The sequence below is a fragment of the Ceratotherium simum genome, chromosome 7 (genome assembly GCF_057802395.1).
Source record: "Ceratotherium simum simum isolate JZ-2026a chromosome 7, ASM5780239v1, whole genome shotgun sequence".
Classification (NCBI taxonomy): domain Eukaryota; kingdom Metazoa; phylum Chordata; class Mammalia; order Perissodactyla; family Rhinocerotidae; genus Ceratotherium; species Ceratotherium simum.
Window position 1 is genome coordinate 31,894,435 of NC_141906.1, and position 17,251 is coordinate 31,911,685.

At 57.6% G+C, this 17,251-nt stretch overlaps 1 protein-coding gene across 3 annotated transcripts in view; it reads right to left on the minus strand.

Moving 5' to 3' along the window:
- Window positions 1–15,998, minus strand: part of GDPD5 (glycerophosphodiester phosphodiesterase domain containing 5) — an 85,296-nt gene extending 69,298 nt beyond the window's left edge. For all 3 annotated transcript variants that reach the window (XM_087433464.1, XM_087433461.1, XM_087433462.1), the window contains exon 1: window positions 15,320–15,998. The gene's annotated coding sequence lies outside the window, so the exon portion shown is untranslated. The remainder of the gene's footprint in view (window positions 1–15,319) is intronic.
- Between the last annotated feature and the right edge of the window lie 1,253 nt (window positions 15,999–17,251).

Sequence of the window (17,251 nt, forward strand, 5' to 3'; positions counted from 1 at the left end):
TCCCCCGTAGTTGGGCAGGCTCTGCTGGGCCCAGCCTGTGAGCAGGACAGATAAGCCGGGAAGGGGGAATTCCTGACACGTGCTCTCCACTCTTCCCCAGGGCCAGGACCCAACACTCTGCAGGCCTCTGGGGTGCAGCTGGGGAGAGGGCAGTATCTGGTCCCAGGGCCCAGCAGACAGGAGGGGCAGCGTGGTTTCTCCTCCTATTGGAACGCGCACAGACACAGAAGCACAAACAGCCCCGGCCAGTGTGTGCGACTTGTGCATAATGCATGGGCTCCCACTGCTTTGGCCTAGATAGAGTACCCAGAGGAGAAGCCTGCCCTGAGAACAGTGAGTGGCCCGCAGGGAGCACCTCTGGGAAAGGGGTGAGTGGCCAGAGGCCTGGGGGATTATGGAAATTGGACAAATAAATGTTACTAACAATAAGAACTGTTTACATGTGTGTGGGGTAAGTCAGTTTACTGTACGCTTTCACAAACTTTATCTCATTGAATCTTCATAAAAGCCCAGTGTGGAGTTACTACTGTTCCCATTTTACAGATGAGAATATTGAGGCCCAGAGGTTAAGTAACTTACCCATTTTCGCATAGAAGGAAGAAGCAGAACTTCCTACCCTGCACCAAGCTGTTTCATGTACACGACCCTCAACCCCAGCCTGGCTCAATTCCCCTTCTCCCCAAATCACGGTCTGGGGACTTGGAAGAGCCATCAGTGAGGACACCAGGGCACTTCGTCCCGAGCTCAGCGGCCAACTGCTGAAGGAAGAGAGAACGAGGAGCAAATTCTACCAGCAGAGCCAGCCTGACCTCTGCCCCAGCAAACGGGCTGCCCCCGACCCAGGGAGCCTCTGACCCCTGCCCAGCTGGGGCAGCCCATGGACCTCGAGACTGGAGGAGAACCGGTCTCGTCTTCCCCTGCACACATGCCAAGAATTCCTAAAAGCCCTTCGGAGCTGGAAGGGACATGCTAGGTGACCTTGTCTGACCATGCCCATGAGCAACTCAAGGTCCAGAGAGGGGAAGGACTTGTCCAAGGTCTCATGGTGTTATGAGTCCGGTCAGTCCACAAACCTACTGGGCACCAGCCAGGTGCTGGGACACTGCGACGAATGTGTTGTGGTCTGGCCCTCAAGGTGCTCCCAGTTTGGTGGGCACCCACTCAGCTCGTGTCCAGACCCTGGTGACTGCCCCAGCCAGCTTCTCCACCCCATTCCCAACTACACGCCCCCTCCTTGCTTTCCTCCCTCTGCCCCCATCACCCCGGCTCCTGAGATGGAACCCACCTGTTGCCCCCCTATACCTTTGCTGCGGCTGTTACTCTTCCAGGAACGCCCTTCCCAGTTGGCCAGAGCCTGCCCGCCCCCCACAGTACCCTCTGCTCCTCCTCAGAGCCTCCTCAAGGTCCCCCGCCCCCAGCTCAGGCTGCTGGATCCCAGGGGAAGCGCTCCCTCCTCTGAGCCTCCCCACACTCCTGACCTCCCTTACAGCATCCGCACCCTGCCTGGGGTGATGTTCCTGGACCCATCTCATTCACACCCCTGAGGACCTGGGACCAAAGCTCACATGAATTGAGTAAACATGTCACACACCCACCTACCATGAAGACCCAGAACAATTCAAAAATCACTTCTTCCTTTTAAGGCTTGTATTTGTCTTTCTTTAAAAACCCTTAGTGGGCACGGGGAAATGAAATGGAAGGTTCTTAGACGCTCCTCGGCATTTCCAAAAGCTGGCTCTGTGCCTGGCACACAGTCGATGTCTGAGATACGTTCGCTTGGTGGATGAAAGAAGAAAAATATCTCCACCTTCCACTTCCCACTGCTGCCTGAAACTCCACCATTATTACCAGTTCTTTCCTCGGGCTAAAAATGCTCCCTGTGATCCTCTCTCATAACAGCCCTGGGCAAGGAACAAGCCCTAGCTGGAGGCTTCGGCGTTCAAGAGGGGCGAGTGTGGGTTTGCTGATCAGCTTTTCCCAGAGTGCTGTCGCTAGACTATTAGTCCCAGACCTGGCTCTGTGACAAAGGACTTGCATGTTCAAGCAAGCCTGGGAGAGGCTGGCCGCACCCATGCCACCTGTGGGGGATCCCTAATTCACACCAACACATTAAAGGCCCTGAGAAGTCCTGCTCTGATTCTCGTGACCTAGCATTTCCCAAATTCGTAGGCCCATGTGTCCGAGGACCTGTTACCATCACAGGGAACTAGGGCTCCTCAGAGCACATTTTGGGAAGTGTGAATGAGATGGCGTGTGCAGGTCCACTGTGGGACAAGGTATGTGGGCTAAAGAGCGCTTGTGGCTGCACCCAGCCAAGGCCACGCTTCCTTGCGTTGACCATTTTATAGAGGCAGATGGCTGACCTAAGCCACCAACAACAATCCTTTGTGACAGAAGCAGAAAATGAACGGGCCATCATACAGCTTGCAAAAGGAGCACAGAAGAGTGAACAGGTAACAGGCCAGGCTGGAGACCTGAGTTCCAATTGCAATTCTGTGCTCACTGCTGGCCACCGGGCAGGGGACCTCGTCCCGCTGAGCTTTGCTTTAGTCCTCTGCAAAACGGGGACAATGCTATTCTCAGGGTTGCTGTGAAGATTCGGTGGGGTAATGCAAGCAGAGGCGGGTTATACACTGCAGTCCTGTAGCAGCACTCGCTATGGACATCATCATGTCCCTGCGTGCACTGCCAGAAGGGGGGGTCATGTCTTGAATGATCACAAGCCACTGCAGAAGTCCTCAGTCAGGACAGATGATGGATGGATGGATGGATGGATGGATGGATGGATGGATGGATGGATGGATGGCTGACTGGAATGAATCCCCAGCCAGACCCAGGATCAACAATGGCTGGTTGAACGGGTCTGAATGAATCTATTCTAATAAGCTCAATTGTCCCATTTCTCTGTCCCCAATTAGAAGCAGCAGCAAATTAGGAAGGACACACACACACACACACACACGCACGCGCGCGGAAGCAAAAGGGGAGAAGAAAGAAGTGCAGGGCCACTGGAGGCGGGTCTGTGGGCAGCAGAATGAAGGGTCCGGGTGAGAGGAGCCTGAAACCTGCAAAGGCAGAAACTACTGCTGAACACAGCAGACCAGGGTCGCGGGTGCTGCGGCAGCCGGCCTCCACTACCAGCAAAGAGCCAGCGCTCACAGGGCCCAGACCCGAGAGGTTAACCCCATCGGCGTTGCGCAGGGAGAGGAAGGGATCAATCCTCTTCACACAGGTTTCCAAACAAAACTATGAAAGGCTTGTTTTTAAAGGGGATAGGGAACAGAAGGAATGCCTGTCCCCTTCCCAGAGGAGCACATTGAGGATCCGCTGGGTACTCGTTCCCCTGGGGAGAACAAGTTGGTGGGAGCCAGAATGGAAACCCAGGTCTTCTGATTCCAGAGCTCACCCCGTCCCGCCCTCCCGAACAAGCCCCACACTGCCTGGCACGATTGCAGTGAGGATCCGGTGACATGGTAGATATCAAAGTGTTCTGTAAAGGTAAACCATTATGTGTCCAAAGCCAACAAGAAATATCTGGATTCCTTCATGAAACCAAATGCTGACATTCACAGGGGCACTCAGAACGGGCCAAAGCCCGGAACTCCTGGGTCCCTGATCCACCCCCCTCCTGCATTCCTTGGCCAACTTCTTCCCAGGGAGAAGGACTCGGCAGTCCCAGGAGCCCCCACCCCAGCCCATGGGCCCCCTCCCACACAGGAAACCACCTGGCTCTCCTGTGCTCCACCCCTGCTGAGAACCTAGAGGGCACAGCCCAGCCCGGGGGCCATGGGGACCCTGTGGGATCGAGGGCTCCAGGCTCCCTCACTACTCCCCACCTCAGGCCAGCGTCTCATCTCTGAGCCTCGGGTGTCCCTCCCACAAAATGAGGGACTACAGCAGACCTCACGTGGGAAAGGATCTGCTCCAGGGAGGGACTCAACAAGCATAATGACCTCTAGATAGATGAGTTCAGCTAGGGGGTAGGAGGAGATCCAGGCTCTCAAAATCCCTGGTCTGAGGAGGAAGGAGCTGCCCGACCCACCAGGAATCCCCCACCTAATCTTGAACTCACTGCCTGTCCTTGGGAGCCCTGGTCTGAGAGGTGGACTCAGCCCCTACTACCACCAGCCACCAGCAGGACCCTACTCTGCCGGCTTCCCCGGCTGGCTGCAGCCCAGATCGGGGAGACACAGGAAAAGAGTCTTCAGGCAGAACTGTACACATCTTCACTGGAAAGACCTGGGCCTGGGGCACAGACATCCACCAGGCCTACTGTGGCCCAGAGAGGTTGCTAACTGGCTGTAGGCCACACAGCAAGACAGAGGTCAAGTGGGTGCCAGGACCCAGGCCTTCTAGGCCCAGCACAGGGCTCTCTCCACCGCCCCAGAGTCATGTCTTTTGGAGATGGGTCAAGCACAGCGTGAACGGTCAAGATGATGCACCTGCCCGCATTCCACGCCGGTCAGGAGCGCTGGCCACTGACAGCTGGGCCCCCAAGCCGCAAGGTGAAACCAACACCCAGTTGCTCCATTCCCTGCCTCACTCACTGCAGGGACTGATGGGGCACATTTGTATAGAGGATGGACTCAGTCTGCCCATGGTGAGCTGTTGGAGATGCCACGAGCACTCCTATTAGGGGAAGACGGGGTGCTCCGTGGTGGCCAGCTACAACGAAAGGGCACTGCGTTCCAGGCCTGTGTATCTGCCCCCAAGACACCACGCCCTGGGGGCCTCTGAGGTGCTTTCCAGGCAATGTGCCCCAACACACTTCTGTCTGACCGTGCCTCTGGCTCCCTGCTTGGCAGGAATGCCATGCTCTCCCCACATCCCACAGCCAGGCACCCATCACAGGGACTGTATAGGCCAGCACTCCCTACATGGCCTATTCCAGGCCTGCCTGGCCCCATACTCCCCTTACCTGGTTTTCACAGGCTCCCAGGAGCCACCTAAGCTCATGGTGGATGGCCCTTTCTGGGGGTCAGAGGCTGATGTGGGCCCAGGGCTGCCCCCTGGAGCCACCAATGGCTGTCCAGCTCTAAGGAGAGCATGTCAAGTGGCTACACACGGGCCAGCTCTGGGCTGGGGCCACTGCTCCATGCACCTGAGCTCACCTGACACCAGCCTACCTGTGACCATTGCCCCACTCTGGAGATAAGGCCGTCCCTAGCAAGGCCACCCCAGAAGCCACCTGCAGCCTGATTTGGGGGAGGAGGCATGGACCAAGGTAGGCCCCTTGGGTCCCTGATTTCTCTGCAGCCACAGGGTCAAGGGGCAGCCTAACTCCTTGAGCCACACTCAGCACTTGCACATAACTGCCCAGCCCTGTAAGGGCTTGCCCCCATTCCACAGATGGGGAAACGGAGGGTCAGAGAAGCCAAGCCACCTGCCCACAGAGAACCAACAAGAAACTGAGCCAGTATCCAAACCCAGGTCTGCCTGATCCCAGAAACCGAACGTTCTCCCCACATATGGCTCTACCTGTGAGTCCCTGCTGTGTGCTCTGCTCTGCTCGCCGTCCCGTTGCATGCCCCCACACCTCCTGCAGCCCCAAGACCACGCCTCCTTGCCTTATGCTTACCCTTCCCCCTTCTGAGGATGGCTTGCCCATCCAGTGTGGACCAGTGGAGGTCCTAGCCTACCTTCAAGACTCCTTTCAAATGCCCCTTCTCCACAGAGCCTCTCTGATTTCTCTCATTCTCCTCTGGGCTCCTGTTCTCACATGTCTCCTGCTCCTGGCTGCCCAGCCTGCCCCACGAGGAACAGAACTGGACTGTGCCCTGACCACTCCCCTCCACCCCAGCCTCGAGGGCTCCTCCAGGGCAGGAACAACCTGAGTCCTCTTCCTCCCAGCTCCCAGCACAGACCAGGGGGCAGAACTTGGAGACATCTAGTCAACTGCTTTCTTTCACAGATGGGGAAACTGAGGCTTGATGGAATGAGAGGCCACTTCTCACAGGAGAGGGCTGGGGGAGGGGGGTGGACAGCTGACAGGCAAGCGTCCACAACGTGGCCAGGCTGCAGGGAACTGCCATAGCATGGGCACTGGGGCAGTCTAGACTGAGGGCAGTGACAGCCCCTGTCCCCTCACTAATGGTCTGGCCGCACCATATTATTTGGGACGATGGTAAAGGCTGTCATTTACTGGGCACTTCCGGCCCGCCAGGCATCATCCTGAGCACTTCACACTGATTCACCCATTTCATCTTCACAACAACGCTCTGCAGGATGCTCTGTTACCCCATTTCAAAGATGCAGAACCATGGCACAGAGAGATGAAGAGGCACGTTGTAGAGTTACCCAACCATGTTATGGCAGAGTCAGGATTTCAGGAGAAAGTCTGGTCTCAGAGCCTGTGTTCTAACCACTACCCCACACTGCCTGACAAAGAGGGACAGAGGCACACTGAAGGTTGTTCAGGTGATCAGGCTGGAGAAAAGTCAGAGCCAGGTCCTCTGAGGACCAGTGTGGGGGGAGCTGGACATAGTGGTGGGCACAGTGGGCAGGGCGTGGGCACCAATCTTGAAGGGGTGCCAAGGGAACTCTGGTGAGGCAGAGATGGACAGATGGGGACCCCCAGAACGCCTCTCCCTGAGAGGCCTGAGGCAGTTGGAAAGCTTTGGTTCATCTTCGGGGTGGGGGCTAAGACCCCCTTCATAAGGGGTATCCTCAAGTAACAACAGAGGATCCTTAAACTGCATCCCAAGGAGGGTGAGTCCAGTGGACTCCATGGCTTTTGACTGACGGAGTGAGGAACGCCTTCCGTTTGCCCCTCCAGGCCCCCTCTCCACTCTGCTTGGGGCCCAGGAGGCTGATCTCAGAGGACTGCATTGGGCTCCTTGCCACTGGCTTCCGGGGAGGTTCGCCCAGCGGGAAGCCCCAGTGGGGGACTGGAGGAAGGAATCCTAGGTCTCCTGGTACTACAGGCCCCAGCCCCTGTCCATAGAGCTGACCACTTTCTCCCCTTGCAACTTCAGCCCCGGGTGGCCACTGCTCCAAGGGGCTGCTGGCCCCGGGCTGCACTCCGCTTTGTTGCTGTGCCACGCCCCTGTTGTCTGGGCAGTCCACCTGGGCTGATACAGCCTCTCTGGCCTGGGCAGAGCAGAGGAGACCAAGCATGACTACCAACAACCCCCTTTCTACAGTCTCCCTCAAACAGCTCTCAGAGACTCCTCGACGCCTGGAACAAATGGGTACAGAACAGCAGTTTGCCCAGGCACCCATTACTAAGTGTGCAGGCCTCCACTGTCTCAGCCTTGGCTGGCCCAGCACGTGGAGCAGGCTGGGAGCAGGGGGCAGGACCAGGCCAGAGAAGGGAGGGGCGGAGGGCAGAGGGCAGAGTTCAGCTCCTAATGAGGACAATCACAGTCAGTTTCTGAGTGCTCACTATATGGTAGGCACTGAGCCCTACACACCCAGCACTTCATTTGCTTCTCAGAACAACCCAAGGAAGCATATCCTATTTATGCATTTTACAGAAGAGAAAACTGGTGCTCAAAAAGCTGAAATGACTCGCCCAGGGTCATATTGCCAATAAGCGACAAAGCCAGGAAGGAGTCAAATGCAAGTTTTTCTGCCTCCAAAACCCATCCTGATAGTTACCGTGAAATAATTTTATTGAACTGACTTCCAACAGAGGCAGCTGACTTAAGTGGGGTCAGTCATGGCAGAGGGCCAGAGAGAGGCCTCCGATGTCTCCCAGGACACTCCCCTAGATGAAAAAACACCTCTGGCATCCTTCAGTTCTCCCAGGTGGGACGGGGACCCCAAGGAGGCGGTGCTGTTGGGTGTCCGGGTTGGAAAAACAAGCAGATTCAGACAAGGCTTCATTGTTGAGGACAGCCTGCTGCTCTGGCCATTAAAACAAAACCGAGCAAAACAAAATGCTTGCTGCCTTGTCTTATCTCTTAGAGAGAAGTGGGACAGGGAAGGGCCCCAAGACTGGGTGTTGATCCCTCCCCCACCAGCCCCCATCTCAGAGGCAGTAGGAAGAGCACTGCAGGGGAGTCCAGGGTCCAAGTTCGGCCCGGCTCTGCCACTGTCTGTGACCTTCTGCTGCATGCTGCTGGCGTGTCAGGCACTGCACTGGTGCTTACCATGTATGTCCTCATTTGGTCTCTACGGCCGTTTCAGAGATAGATTATTGTTATTTCTATTTTCAGATGAGGACACCAAGGCTCAGAGAAGACACCCAAGCAGGGAGCAGAGGAGTGTTAGAATCCAGTTTATCGAATTGCAAAAGTCCTTCCATTTCCCGGTTTCTCCAGGCAGGGAGGTCCCAGGGAGAGCAGCACCACAGAGGAGGGAGCAGCCTGGAAGCGATGAGCTCCTTGTCATGGGGATGTGCAGGTCTCGGCCTAGGGATGCTGTAGGGGGCATGCCGCAGAGGGCCGCCCGGTAGTTCTCAGTCTTGGTTGCACGTTGACATCACCTAGGGGGCTTTAAAAACTACCGATACCCAGGTCTTGCCCCAGCTTGCAGGGTGGGGCCTAGGCAGGACTTTTAAGCTCCTAGATGATTCTCATGTGTGCAGCAAAGTTTGAGAGCCATGGGCCCAGATGCCCACTCACACCTCCCCCACCTCACAAGCTCCCCACTCTACACCTCTGGACGGAGAGAAGGACTTTATTACTCTGACCCCATTTCACAAGAGGGGCAAAAAATGGGCAATTTATAAGGGACAAGGTCGTGTCCTCAAGGCCCCACAGCCAGCCACAAGTGCAGGCAGCATAAGGGACCCTGACTTCAGGGTTTCTCTGGGATGAACTCCTTTAAGACACTTGGGGGATCCTGGTTCCCTTGTCAGCAGAAGAAAACTTCCCTTTGAGCCTCCTGGGTGGGAGGGTGAGAGGAATTCTTCACGGCATCTTTTTTTCAGAGTGCATTCATTCAAAACCTAAACAGCTGCAGGATTAATGTTGGAAGACCACCTCTCCAGTGGGCGTGCCTTGGGAGCAAGAAGATACAAGAACTCCTAGCAGGGCCTGTTTATTCTTCTCGGGAGGAGATTTGATCCCAGGCCTGGGAAGAGCTGGGACTCTCAGACCTCAGCTCATACTTCCTCCTCACCTGCCTTCTTGCCTCCCTTGTGCCCTCAAAGGAGAACATCACAGATGGCGAGACAGTGAGGGGTGGTGGGAAGAGGGCGGCCCATGGAGTTCAGCAGAACTGGGGTCTGCCCGAGCTCTACCCCCAGCCAGCTACCCTGGGCCAGGAGCCACTCCCTTCTGAACCCATTCCTGGTGCTGACCTCATCGTGGTGCCAGGGTGCCTGTGTGCACATGTGTGCACGCGTGTGTGTTAAATGACACTTTCAAACTCAGCTCTGGGAGCACCAGCTCCTGACTCCCTCCCCGCCCAGCACTGGACAATCCCAACCCCTGGCCTTCACTGCCACATTCTGTCACACTCTGTGTTGTCATTGCTTCTGTGCCCTCCCATCCCAGGCCAGGCTGTTCATTCATTCATTGCACAGAGCAGCTGCCCTTTGCCTGGGATTCATTCCATACTCCCCAATCACCTGTTCTCTGTTAGACACTCTGCTAGGTGCTGGAGATACAGCTAACAACATCTAACCTGCATTCACAGCTTATTATGTGCTGGGCATTCTTCTGAGCGCTTTACACATATAATTCATTTAATCCTCAACACAACCTTATGAAGTAGGTGCTATAATTGCCACATTTTACAGATAGGGAAACTGAGGCCCAGAGAGGTTAAATCACTTGCCCAAGTCACACGGCTAGTGAGTGCGTGCACTCGGCTGACATCTGAGCATCACCCTATACCCCCATCCACAGACATGGATGGGACGGCCCCCACCTCAGGGGCTCGCTCTCCACAATCTGGAATTTTTGTGTCTGTATGTCTACTTGTTGAATGTCTCTTTCCCCCACAGACCAAAATCTCTAATCATGTTACGTTGTGGATGTGTGTGTGTGAGAGAGAAAGGGAGAGGGAGACCAAATGAACGGTGCTTCCCCTTCAGGAAGGACTCCCTCTGAACAGCACAGATCCCTAGAACCTGACGGCTCCTCCCAGCTGGGTCATTCCTGCTGCTAAGGCCTGGGGAGAACCAGGCCCCTGGACATCCCAGTCCTGCTCCCTGCCCTGAACTTAGCTCTGGGCCCTCCACACCTGACAGCTGCTTGCTCACCAGGAAGGCAGTGGGAATCGTAGCCCAGCAAATCCCATCTGACCCAGAGTCCTCCCCAGGCAGCAAAGTGTCCTCCCCCGGGAAGTCCTCCCTGTCACCCAGCACACCCTCCCTCCTGCCACCACTGGCTTAACTCTTCAATCAGCTTCCTACTGAGTCACTCGTTCAGGAGGCTCCCACGGGGATGGGCAAGTGGACTCAGGCTGACGGAGCACCTGCCTGCGTGCCAGGCCTGGCCAAGCACCTCGCTCCTGTCATCTTATTTAACCTCCGCAACTATTATTATCAGCCCCATTCTACAGGGAAGGAAACAGAGGAACAAAGGTTGAGCAACTAGCCCAAGGGGCAGCTCGCACTGTCTCCCCTGATGGCGGGGTGGTTGCCACTTTGTGCCAGGCACTCTGTGAGGAGGGGGGGACTGGGGTGAAGAGAATCTAGTCCTGACGAGCTGGCAAGGGAAGCAGACCCATACAACCCCACTCCACAGACCACAGTCAGTGAGTGAGCAAGGGCTGTGGATCTGCAGAGGAGGAAGGCTGGATTCCACCTGCTTGGGAGGGGTCCTGGAAGCTTCTAGGAGGAGGCATCTTTGGGCCTAAGTACACTCCTTACTACTCCCCTCCCACGACCACCACAACAGGAGGAAGAACAAGCCTTGGCCTACAGAGCTCTGGTGCCCAGGGGGTGCTTGCCACTGCCCTGGAGGCTGCGGAGGGAGAAGAGGCAGCTGCCCTGCCCGCTGCCCTGCCAATGACCCCCCCGTGGCCGAGCCAGTCTGCCTCCGGCTCTACCAATCTGGCCTGGCCCAGCCGACTCCCAATCATAGGGTCTCCTCTGCCCAGCTAATGACCATGCTGCCAGCAGCCCAGGCTGCCACTCTCCTTTGGGGGAAGCAGCAGCTAACTACAGAGCCTGCTGGCCCAGACGGCGGCCAGGCCAAAAATCACAGCTGCCTGCCACACCACATCCTCTGGCTCTGCTGCTGTGGTCTCCTCCTCCACCTTCCAGGGTCACAAAGGACACTGCAGAAAGGGGGAGCTCAGACGCCACCCCACCCACTGTAGACACAGGAAAACAGGACCACAGAGAGGGGCCGATTCACCCCCAGCCACACAGCCAGCCAGTGTAGAGCCCAGGGCCCTGGATGCCTGGCCAAGCGGTCCTTCCTGGACCCCACGCTCCCCAGCACCGCCCTCCCTCAGCCTTGAGAAGAAGGCTCATTTCCAGGCTTTTTACATGCGAAGGATGCTCTCGAGGTACTTGGGCGGAGTTGAGGAGACAGGACATCTAAAAGCTGTCAAGCTGTCTGTTCAGTGGCAGGTAGGAGCACCGGCTTGACTCCTCTCTCCCCATTGTCTAGCTGTGTCACCTTGAGGAAGACAAGGCACCTCTCTGAGCCCAGTTTCTGGCGGATGACAGTAGTTACCTCCCGGAGTTGGGAATGAGAGGGTCTGTAAAGTGCTTAGCAGTGTCTGGCTCGTAGTAAGTACCCGAAGCTTTAGCTATTGTTAATATCATCATATTAATGAGTATTTGGATGCATTCTACAAACTGTAAAATGTGATGCAGTGGTAGGTATTATTTATTACTATGACGTGTTAAAGACTCAGAGGGGGTGTGACCAGAGGGTTGGGTAATCAAGGAATGTTTCTAGGGGAATTTATAACCGGTGTTGGGCCTCACAGATGGGGAGGTGAGCAGAGAAGAGGCAGGGATGGTGGTTCTGACAGGGGGAACCCCACAGGCAAAGGGGCAGCAATGGGGCCACAAATGGTGTGTTTAGGAGACAGTGATGAGCCCTGAGCCAGGCATCCATGCAGTGGCTACGGTGGGCAAGGCCCTGAATGCACAACAAAGGGGCCTGGTCTTCATCTTATAGGCAGGAAGGAGCCACAGAGGGTTCTGAATGGGGACTCCATGATGCCTTAGGAAAGGTGAATTCTGTGTGACATTCAAGGCCCTCTACCATCTGGTCACCCACTCCTCTTCTCCACATCCCTCACTGACCCCACAAACCCCAGCATCATTACCCCAGAGTTGTCCTCCTTCTCTGCTTACTCCACCATCCCACCTCCTCCACCACTAGCCCACCCCATGGCTCATGTTCACAGCAAAGTACCCTTTCACTAAGTACCTATCGTGTCACGTGCTTTACATATGTGATCTCACGGTCACCCATAACTACCCTCAATTTACAGAGGAGCAAACAGAGGCCTGGCAGGGTCAGGTGTCTTGCTTACTGTCACAGCCAGGATTCAACCTTGAGCCAATGTCAGGACCCCTACTCTCTACAGCAAGTTGCCCCCAGCCCCAGCCCAGACACCTCCTCGATGAAGCCTTCCCAGTTACTCCAGTCCTCAGAGGCCTCTCTCTGCCACCCCTCACCACCCATCTGGAATCAGAGACCCATAGCTTGATCCTAGCTCACCTAGCTTAGTTTCCATTGTGTCCTGTGGGTCCACCTTGCCCCCCCAACAGGAGAGAGCCAGGGCTGATTACAGGTCACTTTCGTCTTGTCCTGTCCCCCCTCCTCCCCACATCCAAGACTTTTCACAGCACTGACAGGCACCGCCTGCCTCCTCTGGTGGGGTTCAGAAGCTCAGCTGAGCCCAGAGCAATTTCCCTGAGCCTGCCTCCCAGCGTGAGGGGAGCCATAAATTATTCACTGCACCTTTGTGCCTAAGGAGACCAGACAATGGACCAGAGGGAATGTACACCAGCTCCCCCAACTCACAGGAAGCCAACAGCCCTGGGGTAGGGGCTCAGAATCCAGAACCCCTTGCCAGGGTCCCCGAGTAGATTCTAGAGGGCTGTGGGACCAGGGAGGAGGCACAGAGGAGCCTGACCCACACAGGAGTCCCAGCTGAGTACACCCAGGTCTGTGAGCGTGCAACGGTAGCCTGCATTCTAATCAGAGGCAAGTCTGAGAATTTTCCCTGACCATCCCGTCAAAATTCAAGCTTCCTTTCCTTATAGGAAAGGAAATAGATATTTGGCCAAGTGCTGTATATTTATATCCCATTAATCCTCACGACAACCTTGTAAGGGAGGAATTCTAACTTACAGAGAAACTGGGGCTCCGAGGAGTGACGTGATTCGCCCAGTGCCATCTGGCCAGTGGGAGGCAGAGCAGATCCACGCGCCTGGTCTGTCTGACTTACCACTGTGGCTGTTCCAGGCTGCCGCCTAGTCCACCCAATCTCAAGCTAGTCCACTCCTTTCCCATTTGGGTAACTCCCAGGGCACCTGGTATGCAGTCAGCACTCAGTTCCTGAAGCAAACTCGAAGGCCCTGGGCAACTGGTTCCACTTCTCTGAGCCTCAGTTTCCCACACAAGGTGCCATTAGTACCAAGCCCAGTCTTGGCAAACACAAAACACTCTTTAGCTCTGGACGCTTTGCCAGATGTGACGGCCCCGTTAATCTAAGCAGGTAACGCACAGCCTGCCTTGACCCCATTTTACAGGCGAGGCTTGGAGCCACGGATGCCCCCAAGAGTCCTGGAGGGATCCCCAACCCTGTTCTACCTCACTCCAGGTCCTTTCCACCACCCCATGAAATGAGATCACAGGTGTGAAACGATCTCATCAAAGAGGAGGTTGGTTTAGATCAGGGATTACTATGAGAATCTGAAACCCCACAGATGGGGACGGGGAATCCCAAGCCCCTCTGCCACCTTCTCTTCCCGTTCCCCCACCTCCTCCACCGGGGACTGAGCTTGCAGCCTTCAGCTGACCTCTTCACCCTCCTCCACCTCCCAGGGGCTTTCCAAGGTGGTTTCCCCTTGACTCCAGGAAGCTAGGCACAGCAGGGGTTAACTGGTCCCAGCCAAGGCCACAGGGCTGAGACCAAGGCCATGTCCCCTCCCCCTGCCCACCCAGAACAAGAGCCCACAAAGTCCACGCCAAGCACTCTTTCAGAACACCCTTCTCCCTGCAAGGCCCGAGGGGGCAGCAGAAGGAGCCCCTGCCTGGGAATCCAGACACCTGGGACTATGCCCCTAGCCCTGGCAGTCCCAGCCTTGACACCCTGTGCAAGCCACTCCCCTCCTGGATCAGAGGTGTCTTGCAAGTTCCCCTGTCCAGGAGAGGCTGAAGTCAGACCTTCAGTCTGGGCCAAAGGTCATGGCTGCTCGCCTGTCTCAGACCCCAGCACGGAGCACACAGTCTCTCACAACAGCCTCATACGTGGTCACCCTGACCTCACATCAGGGGTGGGAAAACCCCAGCCACCTACCCAGAAGATGCTAACTGGGGAGAGAGACTGGCTACCTTGAAGGGTGTTTGGGAAGGTTTTCTATGTACTTCTGGCTCAACCTCACCCTGCCACCCCACCTCCCACCCCACATTGCCCCCAAGCCTCAGTGTCTACGTCAGTAATTTGAAAGATGTGAGCTGGGTGAGCGCTGAGGGACCTCATCTCCTCCAGCTCTGATGGGCTTTCAATTGGGAACCTCTACACTGAGTTTCCCCAACAGATACGCAGACTCAGGATCTCCAGAGTGTCTTAGGGAGCCTGGAGTCTGGCACACAGGGGCCAGGGGCTGCTGCTCTCTGCTCCTGGGCCCACAGGGAGAAAAGCTGTGGAACTAGGAAGCTTCCCACCTCTGCCCTCAACTCTGGGTCACCTTTCCTGGGAGGTGACATGGCCATGGAGTGGAAGGCAAGGAGGCCAGGAGAAGCCACCTCCCCAGCCTCAGGATCAGCTCTTGGATGCCCCAGTGGCCCCACCTTGACCCGTTCCCCCCACCCCCTCCTGCCTGGCAGCTATCCACTTCCTTTCTCTTTCTCTTCACTCTCTGCTTCTTTCCCTCTCCACCCTAACCCTCTTCCCCAGTCTCAGTCCTGAGTGAAAAGAGCAGGGTCACTCAATCCCGTTGAGCCTCCGTTTTCCCGTATGTAAGCGCCTATAACGATACACAACACCTTTAATCTCACGGAGTAGTAGCGAGCCTTAAATGAGGGACCATTTGCGCAAGGGTGGGGCGCGGACCCACACACAATGGGCGCTCAATAAGTGCTGGTTTTCTCCCTTCCCCCTTCCCTTCCCCGCGCCGCCTCCTAGCCGGTTCCAGCCTCAGCTAGTGCCCCGCACGTGCCCGCAGCCGGCCCGGCGCTGCCCGGGTGGGTGGGAGGCCGCCCCTGGCCGGCATCCGGGGCTCTCTCACCTGCAGCTCTCGGTCTCGCCAGCCGCCGGGGCAGAGGGGCCACCAGTGTTCTCTGCGGAGCCGAGCCCCTCGCCTGGGGCGCAGGAAGGTGGCGGCTTCGGCTCGCAGCACCAGCCCACACCGGTTCAGTCCAACTGTCCAGCCTGCCTGGGACCCCTCACGGGGCGCTGGACCCGGGCCGGGGCTTCCTGGGCGCTCGCACGGTCCCAAGTCCGAAGCACCGGGTCGGAGGCAGCTGAAGGTTCGGGTGTCGGGGAACCGGAGGCCGGGGGCCTCCGCACTCAGTCGGGGGCTGGGGCACCCTGCGTTAACCCTGGGCGGAGGGCTGGGGGCTCCGACACACACTACAGACAGGCTGGGAACGAGCCCGCAGCCATGGCCCCGTGGCGGGCCAGGAGCGTCCCGCCCCGGTGCGCTGGCTCAGCGTCGCGGCTCGGGGCGTCCCGGCCACGGCGCCCCGGCCCGCGGGGCGGGGAGCGTCCCGGCGCGGAACCGGCCTGGGGCAGGCGGGGCAGGGCAGGGCGCCGGCGGGGAGGCGCGGAGCCGCGGCGGCCGGCCCCGACGGGAAGTCTGCCCAGGTCCGGACTCGGCTCGCTCTGCAAAACGGGCGGACCTCGGCGCGGCGGCTGACTCTGGAGCTCGCGGCCGCGGCTCCAATTCCTCCTCTTCCCCGGCTCGCTCGCCGCTCGCTCAGCCCCGCGCCGCAGCCGCTGCCACCCCCGCCGCTGTCACCCCCGCCGCCCACCCCCACCGGAGCTGCAGCCCGAGGCCGAGCCGAGCCGAGCCGAGCCGAGCCAGCGCCGCCCAGCGCCCGAGCGCAGGCCAGCGCGGCCCCGCCCGAGGGGGCGGAGTTAGCTCGAGGCCCCGCCCCTCGGCCGGGCCTCGGGCAAGGGGCGGGGCGCACTCCAGGTCGCCGCCCCGGCCCCGCCGTGTGGCGGCGGGAGCCAATCGGAGAGGGGGAAAAGAGCGGAGCTCGGCGGAACGTGCACTGCACCTCGGCGGGGGTGGGGCAGGCCGTGCAGAAGTGCGGTGGGAGCGAGGACAATGGAGCGGTGGGGGTTTTAAAGAGCGGAGCGGGGGCCCGGGTAACCTGGCGACCCGGAGGGAGGGAGAGGTGAGGGGGACCGGTTTGTGGGGGACAGGGACGTGGGGGAGTCTGGGGTAGGAACAGGGGGCGGGGTAGGGAAAGAAGTAGGATGGAGGTGGGTTCCCCAGGGTAGTGGAGCCCCCCGGGAGGGGTGGGACGCCGCCCTCACAGTACTCCTCGCTCTCCCCAGCTTCTAGGGCTTCAGCGCGAGGAGGTGAGCGTCGGATGCTGTGAAATATTCAGATTTCAGGAAGCGGTGATAATAAGTTTTATAAAATAAAGTGCGCATCTTTCTTTGACATTTCCCCTTTCCCAGCGCCCATCTGCGAGGGAGGTGCGTCATTGTCAGTTTTAAAAATATGAAGTCAAGAGCAGAGGTGTGTGAGGACACACACACACCCCTCGAGTCGTGAGGTCCCTCCCGTCAGTGCCCCGCCGCCCCACCCAGAGCCTGGGGGCGGGAGCTGTGCCAGATTTATCTCGAGTCCCCGGCGCCCCGCACAGGGCAGGGCACAGAGCAGGCGTCGGAGGGTTTTGATGTATGAATGAACCGAGTGTTGAATGTGCTGTAGGGACCGTGTGAAAGCCACTAATTGGACTGAGGGGTGAAGGAATGGAGGCCACACAGTACAGCTTTTCTGTGAGCCTTACGCCAACGTATGCAGGAGGTGCCCCATTTCGCTGATGAGGACACCAAAGCACAGAGAAGCTAAGTGATGTCGGAAGACCATATTGCTGGCGCAGGATTCTATTCACTCATCGCTATGGCATCCTAGGGCAAAGCTGTGTGGCTTTGAACAGACTTGACCTCTCTGAGCTTCTGGTTCCTTATCTGTAAAAGGGAA